At 40.2% G+C, this 13,921-nt stretch overlaps 1 protein-coding gene across 11 annotated transcripts in view; it reads right to left on the reverse strand.

Moving 5' to 3' along the window:
* Positions 1-13,921, reverse strand: part of KIAA1217 (KIAA1217 ortholog) — a 412,653-nt gene that overhangs the window by 185,124 nt on the left and 213,608 nt on the right. Inside the window, exon 1 of one of the 11 annotated variants that reach the window (XM_020801634.3) lies at positions 9,369-9,656. The exons of 9 other annotated variants lie outside the window; for them this stretch is intronic. The gene's annotated coding sequence lies outside the window, so the exon portion shown is untranslated. Of the gene's footprint in view, positions 1-8,106; positions 8,245-9,368; positions 9,657-13,921 lie in introns of those variants that run through there. One more of the 11 variants, XM_020801651.3, reaches the window with a different exon arrangement.

The raw sequence follows: 13,921 nt of genomic DNA on the forward strand, positions 1-13,921 counted from the left end.
CTATGCAAGTATGGATACATCGACATCAGTCAGGAATGTGGCACTTGTAGCTCTCCATGGGCTACTGATTACAACTCACATTATGCCTCATCACTGGTATGGCCGGCCAACAGCTACTACAAATTAGAACTCCAACATCAGGCCAGCTCTGACCATAACCACTGCTGTGCAAACAAAGTAACTTTTGCTACCTCTGTCTGCCACATCTTACCGGCATTGCTGGATTTGCTTTTAAAAAACAGATGCAAACAGTTTGCACTCTGAGCTATGCACAAGCCAATAGCTCACCATTATTCAACAAAGGCAGCATCCCTTTGCCATGAAGGAAGATTCTTGGAGCTGTCATTGTAAAACATAACTTTTCCAGAGCCTGAACATGTCGTTTGGTCTTTTAGTTGCTCAAAATGGCTAGCATTTCTAAATTAGGTTGCCATTAATGGAAAGCCTCCCCTCCCCCCATGACAACCACATCACTTTCAACAACGGGGAAAAGGGGCACCTTGAAAAGTTTAATAAAATACTCTATTCATTACTAAGTGTAGTTGTGCTGATAGATGTGTCTATAATATAAAGCTGCAGTTGTTGCCTGGGCTTAATATACAAGCATCTCATCCCGACCAACAGCTGTTAACACATGTTGCCATTTTCTGTTTCCCAACAAAACAAAATATAGTAGCAAAAATGTTTTTCAAAAAATAGCAAGCAGGGAAGCTCTTCTGCATAATTCTTAATGTGATATGAAGCCCCTTTCAGAAAAACATGCACCGTTAAATCATACCACAAGTGGATTAACATTAAACATCTCTGTGTTATTTAAAATGTTCTTTCAGAAGGGAAGAAATGGAGGGATTTGCTCTGATATGCAGAGCTACTCCTAACATGTATTTTAAAGCTTTACAGTAAGTGGCAATTGTCAAATAACTCCACTTACTCTCTTTTTATCACAATTGGATACTTAAGCGTTCTCTCATGTTTAAAAGACAGCTTTCCTACACACCAAAGCCAAGCAACCGCTTTTATTTTCCCCATCACCAACTCTGAGCTTCCCCAATGAACCAGTTAATGATATTAAAATAATTATTTATATAACCTTCAGTTTAAAAGCAATGCTTATTCTAACACATTCTAGCCAGAGTCAAATATTTGTTTCTTCTGCACGCAATTTATTTCTTAATACAACAGATGGGCAACACTAAAAATAGCACCAGTCTAAAATAAGCAGAGTAGACAGATAATTTCTTGCAACCCCATGTGCAAAGAAGTGAGTGCAAAGCACACAAGTTGAGAGAGCCACAATGTAGCTGTCAGGCAGGGGATCATTCTGGTTACTGACTTGACAGTGAGAGATCACCAAGTAAAACATACAGGGTTAAACACAGGCATAGCATGTTGGAAGGAAGAAGTGTATGCATACAGAAACCCAAAACATAAGCAGTTTCATTAAAGAACATTGAATATGGGAATGCTAACAGAGTTTCTAAGGCTCTCTGTACCCAGGTCTGTGCACCCAACCCATCATTGGCTCTCCACTTTCCCCTATGTGATGTCTCACCAAACACTTTTATTCCACCTAACCTAAATTCCACCATAACAAAAATAAGGGAGAGGGCTTTATATCCATAAAGGCAATATTGATCATTTGTAGTGCTGGTGGTGAGGAGGAGAGTTTAGCCAAATGACTAAATATTGAAAGTACTCCTCAATTGGCAAAAGAAAACTGATGAATATCCCATGGCATGCAAGGCTGATAGGAGATAGCACATTGCACTTGCAGGAAACAAGTGAAGTCTTATGATAATAATAACCATGTTATTCCAGTTAATTTTGACTTATGGTGGCCCTTTCCAGGGTTTTCTAGGTAGAGGATACTCAGAAGTTTACCATTCCCTTCTTCTGGGAGCATCCTGGAGCTGTGCAGCTGGCCAAAGGCCATAGAAGATGATTTTTACCCCAGGAGGCACAGTGGGGAATCAAATTCCCAACCTCTGGCTTCACAGCCAGATACTATACCACTGAGCTATGTTCTGAAAACCCTGTGTGCATCTAGATGACACCTGAACCTACATGTTCCACTGAGCCTCGTGGCGCAGTGGTTAAACCGCTGTACTGCAGCTAAAACTGTGCTCACGACTTGGGGTTCAAATCCCAGGTAGCCGGCTCAAGGTTGACTCAGCCTTCTATCCTTCCGAGGCCGGTAAAATGAGTACCCAGCTCGCTGGGGGGGGGAGCAATGTGTAGCCTGCATAATTAAATTGTAAACCGCCCAGAGAGTGCTTGAAGCGCTATGGGGCGGTATATAAGCAGCACGCTTTGCTTTTTTGCTTTTTTGTTGAAAACCAATGTATTACAGTAGCAAGCAGGAATGGTAAACATTTTTCAGTATGAGGGTGACATTCCATGGGAAGCATGCCTGCTTTGGACAGTGTCACAGCAAAAATTGACTGCAGCCACCCACATTCATTCTCTCCTGTACACATGCATGTCAGCAACAACAACAACAACAACAACAACAACAATAATAATAATAATAATAAAAATACTGAAATCCATTTGTACTTATGCACACTTAACACACATGCAACAAGAAAAGATTAGACAGCTATCTTTCCGGGATGGGATGAGGTCTCCTGCCTTGGGCAGGGAGTTGGACTAGAAGACCTCCAAGGTCCCTTCCAACCCTATGATGATTCTATGGTTACCTCCAAAATGTTATGCCGTTTGTGCTATGCCAACATAACTAGATAAGATTATTTGGGTGACTGGATCTAATCTTTCCTGCAAAAATACATATTTGTCTCCCACAGAGAAACAGCATCCTTGCTAGTGATTTAGAGCAAGACCTGATCAGAAAGAACAATAAGAGCAGAAGGGATGATAGAACAGCTACAGATAACTTCAGTTCTTTGAACCTACCATTGCACCATCAGACAGTACTGGTATCTACAATAAAGACAGTATTGGGTATCTATAATAATGAAAAAAAAAACAAGTAGGCCAAGGTGCCCCCTAAGGTGTGCGCCTGTTGTGATGGAACCCCAAGAGGACGGAAACGCATGTGTGAGGGGCAAAGCCATGCCCAGTGGGGTTGGAAATTAGAGAGACCATTGGTAGAGACTCATTTATGCATTGCTCCTCCATAAAGAGGAAATATTTGCATTCAATGTGCATAAGCACATGTATATTTAAGGAGGAAACACTACCATCTGTATAGAAACGCAACACATCTCATCACAATGGAGAAGACTATGATGGGCTGACCTTGTGTGCTCTGCAGAGACTAACTGTGGGTGTGCAATTCCAAGGCTCAGCAGTTCTCCCATCTTATAGCTCTTTATTTTTAAAGTAGTCTTAGACTGCAAAGCCCTTCCAATAGAGGGAAACCTTGAACTTGACAACCCTTCAAACAGAGGATTGTCTTCTATAAAGCAAGACACAATAGACTTCAAAGTAGATTCTAAACTAAGCCTAAATTAAGGTCTGCCTGACTTTGAAGTACCAACATCATTAGAACTGCTGGATAGATCAGTGGTTTAGTAATCTGGTTGTGGGGGCAGAGGATGGGAATTTGATTCCTCACTGTGCTTTTCTGACAAGGCTGGATTCAATGATCCACTGGGTTCCTTCCAGCTGTGAAGTTCAAAGCTTATTATTAGATTATTATTATAACATTATCTTCTATGAACTCATGACATCCCCATCTTCACATCATTAAGTTCTTAACCTAGAGGTATTCTTTTTAAGTGTTCTCAAGCAACTTCTCTGTGAATCAAACCACAGGGTCAAGCTAAAGGAAAAAGTATGAGGTTTTGTGCAGGATCAGCCTACAGGATAGGTCATGGTAGATTTCCATTCCCTAGGCAGGAGAAAGCAAAATCAAAAGTGGAGGGTTTTTTTTTTAACAAATTACTGTGAAATTGGATTGCAAGTGCGAAAGGACAGACCAAAGAAAGACCACACGCAAACTGCAAAGGGTGTGTTTCCTGGGGTGCAAATAAACAGAACTGCTTCCATCCTTCAGCCACATCAAAGCCCTTGTTAGGTGTACCAAGATACAAAAACTCCCACTGACAAACTTAACTGCATTATTGCAATTGAATGAGAAAGTGGAGACTAAGTATAGGAGTCAAGAGGATGTATAGTACAAGATTTGCAAGCAATGACTATAGGGTGTCCCCACCCCCACCCCGCTGTTGTGTTGTTTCAGCAAGTGTATTCACCAAAAAGAAAGAAAACTGGAAACCCTTTCAACAAGAGATTTGCCCGGATTGTTTACTTTTGCTCTCCTAAACAGTTCTGTGAAAAGAGGGTTTAAAATTTCAGGATTAAAATTCAATGGAACTAACTGACCAGGTGTGTCCAGTTCAGCTGGCTTTTGTTCTGAAAAATGTATGAACAAAAAGGCTTTCCTGCTCAGACAATTGCATGCAACATTGTTTACATTGCTTTTATCCAATGTGAATGTATTGCCCATTATCAGAATTCCCCAGTCTCAAGCCAATGGAATTCCGACTTTCACCAATGCAGCTAAACAGATACGCTGTCTGCAAAGTTCAGAAGGAGCAAATGGTTTTCTTCTGCCCCAGTATCTTGCAGGTGCAGACATGATAACTTGAGAGGGGCTGTCTGCTTCAAGGAACAAAATCTTATTTATAGGCTTCTCCTGCTCCAAACATTCCTATTAGTAAAGATTACAGTTCCAACATACAATGTATTCAGAGATCAAAGCTGGCTTAAATTTCTGCTACTTTTCAGATGAGCACAGTGCAAAGCTATTTTCTGCTGGCTTTGCACAGATAATTTTGTTGAGGCATTGTTTACCAGTGAGGTCTATAATATGCTCCCAACATGCCGCTATGGTTATACACTGGAGATTATCACCATTGCCAAAGACATCCTGTTGACCACTCCAATAAGCTTCTGAATAACTGTTAGAGCTTAGAAAATTACATTTTTAGATGACAGCTCCCAAAATCCACATAGCCAACATGATAATTAGCCAATCTGGTAGAAGATTCTGGGAGTTGTGTTTGAAAAAGGAACTTTTCTAAGTTCTGCAGATTTCCTGGCCCATGTGTTCTTGTGTCCTGTAGTTCACTATGACTCTGTCAACACATGGAAAGCATATTTTAACCTTTTTATGGAACTGTCCTCTTACGTGGACATCCAGTTCATGGTCTGTCTGAGCCATTTGAAAACTTACAGTTTTCATCCATGTAATTCTTCTGTACGTGCTTTTGTAAGAAAGATCAGTGCTTGAAAAACTGACTTCTCAAACTACAAATCATGCAGTATCCCTCACAGCATAGCCACTGGAACTCTGTAATTCAAACATGTATCTTGCCCAAGCTCTGGGAACTGGCTTAAAGACACAAGAAGCTACAAAATGCCCACACACATCTGGATATTTTACAGAAGTACCTGCTTCTTTGACTGAAAGTGTGACATCATTTATTTATAATAGTCTCCAAATGTGACAACCCATTCTGTGAATGGGTATGGAGGACTATGAGACGGGTCTTTGGAAGACGATGATTGGTGGTGTATAAGGACCTTGCATTTTTATCAATCAACATTAATATAAAGGAAGGACAACACAAGTTCTCAGAAAGTGTTACATGTCTCTGTTAATGACAAAGTACCACTTTATTGATCAACCATCTTGTTGGCCACCAAGACCCATAAAAGAAAGTGGTGTGATCTATCAGACTCATCATATACAACTTGGATTCCCTGGCAGACTTGACAGGACAATGAAACATACCAGTTTGTGTCTGTTCAGAGATTGGAGTGGACCAGATCTCTTTCCACAAGTATTCTGTCAGCCTACTGAAGACTGGCCAGGTGGCACAAAAGCAGCTGACCAACAAGTCACATCTTTTCTGCTTGGCTCTTCCCCTAGAGTGAATATGCTGGAATTAGTTCTTGGCAGTGATTCTGAATGTTCTTAATCCAAGCCTGCAACAGACACATCTACTGTAAGTGGAAAGTTAAAAACAAATTTTAAAAAAATCCATGGGATGAGTTACTGATATGGGAAGTAAGAAAATAAGACAGAGTCAGGTCACTTAAAAAGCAAAGGATGGAAACATGGTTACATCTTTTATAAATGAAAGAATGCCAGGAGATCATTATGATTCAATCTAATGCCTCCTTTCAGAATACAGCACCCACAATGCAGGAAGCAAGAAGATGCTATCAGTCATAACAAAGGAACTCCTGAAACAGACTCTTATTCAGGGCAAAATCTCTATAATTCAGGGGTGGGTGGGAATATGCACTAGACAGAATACAAAAGTGATTGTATATCTAGCTATATGGGTGAGAGCCAATGTAGATGTGGTGATCTAGGACTCAGGAGACATGGGTTCAAATCCCCACTTGGCCATGAAAACCCACTGGGGAGCGGCAATGACAAAACTACTCCTTAAGTATCTCACATACATTGAAAACCATACAAGAATCGCTATAAGGTGATTTGATGGCACTTGACAACAAATCTATTTACCTATCTGCATTTAATTCATTTCCATCCTGCTTATGCTTCTGAGTTCAAAGTGGCTGACAAAATTTTCTTTTTTTTTTTCATTCCGTTCACACAACTGCCTTGTGGGAGGGTGTGACTCTACTATGGTATACAATATGCCTGTGTTCGCGTGAGTGCAACATGACCCCAACAACAAAACTTTCAACCACATACTCCCATTCACTTAGTAAATATTTATTGATTCAGAACTCATCAGACATTCTTGCTGCAATCAAATGCTATTTTTCTATATATATATATATATGGCTACCTAACATAAATTTATCCACAGTATTAACACCAAATCATTTTTTCAATCCTTTCCCACTCTTCCACTTCATCAACCGTAATCAGCATAATTAATGCAAATCCTCTAGTTTGACACATTGTTCAATACAACATATTTTAATATTAAACACATAATGCATCTGTTCTTCCTCTAACCAAGAAGAGCAAGAAAAAAACAACAGACTTGGAATTAATTTTATAAAGTCCCATTAATAAATAATACTAGCAGTTTAGTCACAAGTGATACGAGCAAAATAGAATTTCACTGCACTAGACAAAAAACAAAACTCCTCTTTCCATTTGTTAGTATTTTATGCTACAAAATTTATTTTTGCCTGCACTACAAATGAACAGAAAATAATAAGAGTTGGTTATACATCTTTGGTTTCTGTTTTGTTTAATTGTGTTGAGAGTACACAATGTGTTTCAAGGAACAACCTAGGTTTCTCTCATGCTTCTGTCTCACATTTATTTCAGAGGTGTGTTTAAATTGATCATTTACGTTTTAAATGTCTTTGCCAGGACGTTAATTTCTCAAACCTCATATTGGCGACCTAAGCTACCTGCCTTGATGCTGAGATTGTAAGAGCTAAGGTGGAGTCTGCTCATTGTGTGGTGGCAGCAAAAATTAGGGAGATTTCATTTAAGTGTAAAAGCAGATCTTGGAAAAGTTACTTTTGGATGACAAGTTCCAGAATCCCCTAGTCTGTACACTAAGTGGCCACTCCGTTGGGGAACGTTGGAATCTGTAGTCCCAAAGACTTTGTATAAAAGCAATTTGTTGATGGACGAGAAATGATTTGCTTGAAACCTCTTCTGCCTTTGTACTAAAATGTAGTCTAGAACTGTGCCAGACATTACAGATTTGCTCTTCACAAAATGGTTAAAAAAGAAAAGAAAACTAACGTTTTCACCTTAGACGAATGTTATCTTAATCTACTTGCAGTGCTAAGTTTGATTGAACAACAGGCAGATACACAAAGCAAGAAAGCTTCTACTAATACAATTAATACTTTTTTCAATTTCGGGTTTCTTCTCCAAAGCCACGCTCATACAAAGCGTGGCTCATAATACACATTCCCCTTCATTTCATCACTCAAAATTTGCTGATCTTTCAAATCAAGTGCTAGGATGAGGAAGCGGGAGGGAGGGAGGGAGATAAGAGTCCATGCACTTCCTACCAGGAAGCCCCAATTATTGATTCAGTACTTACTCTCAAGAAAACAAAGGAACAAAGTACATATCAACAGCTTCATTATAGCTAAGACAAACTGAAAAAGGAAACCTCTGTTTACCTAATCGCAGGACACCAGAGTCAGGAGACAAATTGTGAGCATTTCTCCGTTGCCACCAAAAGCCTTTAGCTTTTAGCAAATTCTCTTGCCATTCACGCAGGTAAAACACCTTCCATGTCTCTACTGCAACTTCTTCAGCCCCCCCTTCTTCATTTGCATAAAAAACCCTTCCAGCCTATGGAACTTTGAACAGCTACATGTTACCATTCGCTGTCTTGACATGCTTTCCCAAGCATGACATCATCAATCTCCATGGTTACTTTAACCCCACCAGCCTACACAGCGGAGTAACCTGTCAGCTTCTGAGGGCACAACACAATTTAAGCATTTTTTCTGGGTAAATGTTTAACTCTGCTTCTAGGCATGCTGGAATACCAGGTGTTAGGACTAGTTATTAAAAAATAGAATACACTTCTTTGCTTTCGAAAAGAAACCGAGAAACTTTATGAGGCTTTGTTCCGCTTAAACATGTTGTGGAGAGCTATGTAGTTATCTGTCTCTCCCTGTCCAGCAAAGTAAAAAAAGAACAAAACACGCATCAAAACTGTTGCGCTGAAAAAAATAAGATTTTGCCAGGTTTAAATATTTCAGCTTCAGACGTTTGGTTGGTTCACTGTTTCCTTTTGCAATTATTTCTCTTTTTTAAAATGAACCCATAATCCCTTTTTTGGTAGTACAACCTGTAAAACTGGTTTCTCCTGGAAGCTTTCTCCCATTTTAGTTGGAAGGAATTCAACTCTTTTTAACAGCTTTTCACTGCAAGCACTCACAGACATTCTTCTTCGGATTGACTGTTTTCCCTCCTGTACCATTTGGCTGCTAATCTCCATTGCTGCCCAAGAATAGACAGGGATGTGAGAGAAACAGGATCCAAATTGTTTTCTTTTTAAAATAAATAATCACAGTTACCAATCCACGGACCAAAAGAAAAGCAGCTAGTTACTATTCTGGTCCCTATTTTTACATTTAACTTTATTCAAAAGTTACTAAAATAACTACCTTAAAAAAAAAAGACTCCCACAAAATAATGACCAGTGTGTACAAAAACACATCTACATAACAAGCCCACATACCCCCAGGAAAGTAACTGAAACACCATTACAATTATATTACAAAAGGAATGATAATATTCTTCATTCTATTACAACTGTAGTGCAATTTTTATGCCTCATAGGTCGCAAAATGAACTGAATACCAATAACTCATCATTTATTATTTTCTTCCAAGCTGCAAACAGAAAAAATATGTCTAAACAGACCTACCCGCAGTGCAGAAAACTTGACACCACCCTCAGAAGCTTTTTCTCCACAGTTCAGGGACTTTCCTTCAGGAATTCCACCCACTTCTCTTTATGCTTCTCTTCCTTCCTTTTCTGTAAACACTTAGTTCTGTACCATCAACATTCATGGCTTTCTTGTTCCAAGCATGCAGAAAAGTTGGATTTCTCCCCTTCTGGGGAATAAGAAGGAGCGGGGGGAAAAACCAAACACCTTCCGTTGCTCCAGTCTGGTGGAAAACCTCCTCCAGGTGCGACAATTTTGCTACTATCCTTTTCAGAAAGACCTGACAGCTCCTGCCTCAAGTTTGTGGGGGATAGTTTTGCAATAAGAGCCACACCTGTCAGTGTGTATTGTTTGTATCATAATAGTACCCAGAGGCTGATGTTTAGATAAGGGCTCTTGCACTGGATGCTGACTCTATAAATGCCTATTAGAAACACTTTCCTACTTCATGCTGGGTCAGAAAGACATACAGGCTTTTTAAAATCCTTTCCCACCGGAGTCAGGGCTCAGAGGACCAAAGCAGTGGGATCTCCTGACTATGATACAATGTGCTGCTTGCCCCAGGCTTAATTTTTCACTCTGAATTCAGCTGAATCCCTTATGGTTAACTGGGGCAAAAGTGAGCAATACCTGCTGTACTGAGCCAACCCTAATGTAATACAAAATCTTTTGGAGTGGTTTTGTCTTGAATGTACAACAGAGGCATAACTAGGGCAGGAACCGGAGTACAGAAATCCAGAGGGTTGATACACTGGCTGCTAGAAGGGAACTAACACACTTGTTGGCATGTGTTGATAGAAGTATGCAACTTGATCCACCCATACTACCTCCATCTGTGTCTTTCCTACTCCCAAACAAAGCAGGAGAAAATACAAATCAGAAAGAATCAACATAACCATTGTACAGTCAGATCCTGGTGTTTTTTCCTGTTCCTCTTTCCTTCCCATATATGTCAATCTATGACCGAAAAAAATATTAATTAATAATAATAATAACCAAAAGAGCAGTGAATCTCCAGGCGCCAAAACTGCTAGTTACAGCTCCCCAAGGGTGATTAATCTCATAAAAGACCAGTTCCCGGTGGAAACCACCAGAACTGGTTTTGATAAAGATTGGCAGAGGAGCATCATGGTGCAGTGGTTAAACTGCAGTACTGCAGTCAAGACACTGCTCATGGCCTAAGTTCAATCTAGATGGGTTCAAGAAGCCAGCTCAAGATTGACTCAGCCTTTCATCCTTCCAAAGTTGGTAAATTGAGCACACAGCTTGTGTGTGGGGGGGGGAAATATGTAGCCTGCATAATTATGTTGTGAACTGCCCAGAGAATGCTTGAAGAGCTGCGTGGAGCAGTATTTAAGCAGCAGCTGCATTCTAAACTCTCCTTGAGACATGGCAATGAAGGCTATATTGAAGAGACCCTGTGCTTCAGAACTGGCCACTCTACCACTGTTTATAGCACAAGGACCTTTTTCCAAAAGCACACATGAAACCCACAACATATCTGCCTCATCTGATTATTCATACATATAGGACGAATTTTACGAACAATCTCTCACGCAATCTCTCACGCAATCCAGAAGCCTGTCATTGGAGGAAGCCCCACTGAACACAAAGAAACCTGTGTGCACTCTTATGGTCTCTTTGGAGCCTGTCCAAATCCCTATTAATAGGCAAAACATTCATATGGGCAAAAGGGAAGCATCAACAGCTTCTCCCTGTCATTCTACCTGGCTACTTCCCAGAAGGATCACAATAGATGTGATTGTGTCCCATTAGACTGCTCAGTAGAAGAAAGGGTGGCTTCCCAAATGAGCTCCCTGAATACAACCCACACACTAAGGTAATGAAACAGAAAGATGGGATGGATAGAGCATCTAAATGAGTCACTGGGAACATCACATTATCATAAAGCTGATGTTCAGCTCTGATTACAAGCTAGGGATCTCCTTGCAGACCTACAGTAGAATCTGCTTCCATTCTACATTCAAACTCACATTTTCCACATTTTAATTATCTGACAAGATTATTTCTTAATTCATCAATTGCTTTTCTACTCAACAAGGCCCCCAAAGCAATGTACAGTAAAATGCATTTTAAAGCAGTCTTTTAGAGATTTTAGAAAAAGAGAAATTAAAAGCTATTAAAAAGAAGAAGAAAAAACAGCCAGACAGAACAGTGTAGTTTTGACCACCTGCCAGAAGTTCAGCAAGGATCAAGTCAGTATGAACTGCCTTAGTAGAGAATTCCACAGTGCGGCTTGGCAAAGTGCAGCTAATGAAGCACATGCAGTCTGACTCCCTCCATTTTGTAAACTGACCCTCAAGAAGTCCCTTTTGCTCACTAAGGCGGCTGCTTTGTTCAAAACTGGTGGTCCTACACAACCCCAAGGTCATCTACAGAAGTTGCCTAGCCTTGTGTCACAGAGAACACCCTGTCTTATGTTTTTACCAACCTAGCCTCTCAGGATGATGAGACACACAAAAGGAACTCTGTTGGAGATCCCAAAATCTGGGCAGGCTCACAAGGAAGGAGATTCAGATAATCCTGCCCCCAACTGTTTATGGCCTTTTGGGTGAAAAAATGACAACCATCTCCCAATAAGCTGAATTTTCCATTAGTCAAAACTTTCAACATTTTTTAGTCTGGATGCTGGATCAAGCCTATGGGTTGGACTTTCTGACCTTGAGCGTCTACCTATTGCAATCTTATTGAGAGCTGTGACCATCATGCCCAAAGCTTAGGACTTAAGTAGATTATATAGGACCACAGGTATTCATAACACCCCCCCATTCACATCTAGAACTGAAATGGGGAGGTTACATGAAAAGGAATAAGCAGGAAAGGGATAAGAGCAAAACCCAACATGCCTCCTTGGAGTACTTCACTCTGTTCTACTCCTTAAAGCCATTTCCACCTATTACAGCCAACTATGAGCCCATCTATGCTGGCATGTAGCTATGATATATGGTTACCTGATAGCATTGTTTGGCACAGAAAAACATAGCAGCACAAGGATGAAGGTGGCAGAATGGGCCAATATTGCTCCCTTCTGCAATGGTTTTAAAGATAAGGCATTACAACTCGCCCCCATTCGACAGTCTAATGTTATGTTACATAATATATGAAGAGGCGAATGCTGGACACTATTTAAAAGGCAAAGTGCCCCTCCCGGAGTAGCATTTCATTTCCCCTCCCTGATCCCTCCTCTTCTGAAGTCACCATTGGGAAGCAACCTAAGATCCACAGACGGCCTTCAGGCTGCATGTTTATACCTCCTTATTGACAGCTATGCCCATTTCCCCTGTGAAAGCAACTACTGTCTATTATCAGGCTCCAGAATCCTTCAGAAGATATCTTTCAGGGCTTCTTTATGTCTCTATGCCAATCAAAGTTTTAAACAATACCAGGCAACAGATTCTTTCTTTATTTACAGGGTCTGCTGAGCCCTGTAGCCCATTTGTCACCAGGTGCCCAGGGGCTATAGCATCTGATGTGGTCCTTGTTTCTGTCTGTTTCCTCTCATCATAACTGATGGTCTGGTTTCTCAGCTGAGACCTGTCTGGCTTGGGAGACCCTTCAGGTAGCAACACTATCACCAGCATAGCCCTCAATCTCACTGAAGCTGTAGGTAAAAAGGCCTGTTGTTGTTGTTGTTGTTGTTGTTGTTGTTGTTGTTGTTGTTGTTGTTGTTGTTGTTGTTGTTGTTGTTGTTAGTAGTAGTAGTAGTAGTAGTAGTAGTAGTAGTAGTAGTAGTAGTAGTAGTAGTAGTAGTAGTAGTATCATCCTCGGGCACTTAGCACTGTTTCAGAGTGTTGCTGCTTGTGGCAACTTACCACAAATTCCAGGAACTGAGCCACTGAGGGCCAAACAGTATATGTTTTGCCTCAGAACTGGAATCTTCTGTGTCCGAAGACTCTAATCATATTTGAGCCTCCATTCAGACACAGTATTTGTCTGGTCTTTTGAACTTTAGAAGTTGGGCAGATCCCACACACCATGCACCACTAGCTTGGAATGTTATTTTTAAAAAAGTGTTAACATAACACCATTTTTTTTCAAAGTACATACAAATCTTCATGTGTTCCTGAAATTTTTGAGGTTAAAAAAACCAAGTTCTAAAATCCCTCAGACAAGCCTTGCCCCCTAATATCTTTATAGCAACATTCAGATGTTATTTGCTAGTTGAAAAGGAAATAACATTAGAATAAAATTGTTACTTGAACAAGTTACTCCTAAACATTAACTCTGCCTCTCACACATTGCAAATTAACTAGGAACTGTCTGTCATAGGCTGTTATGACAGATTAAGAATCAGATGTAATTGATTTTATGACAGGTTTCTATGAAATAAATTATTCTCACTCTGAGAAGTTTTTTTTTTTAAAAAAAAACTCTCTTTAATACATCTCTACTTTGATCAGGGGGAGGAATGATAACAGGGAAACACATCATAAACACAGACTGACCCTTTGAGGAATTATGCTGCTCTAAAGTTTACATACTCGTTGTACACAGAGCTTAAACCTGATTAT

Source organism: Pogona vitticeps, chromosome 6, assembly GCF_051106095.1.
Source record: "Pogona vitticeps strain Pit_001003342236 chromosome 6, PviZW2.1, whole genome shotgun sequence".
Classification (NCBI taxonomy): domain Eukaryota; kingdom Metazoa; phylum Chordata; class Lepidosauria; order Squamata; family Agamidae; genus Pogona; species Pogona vitticeps.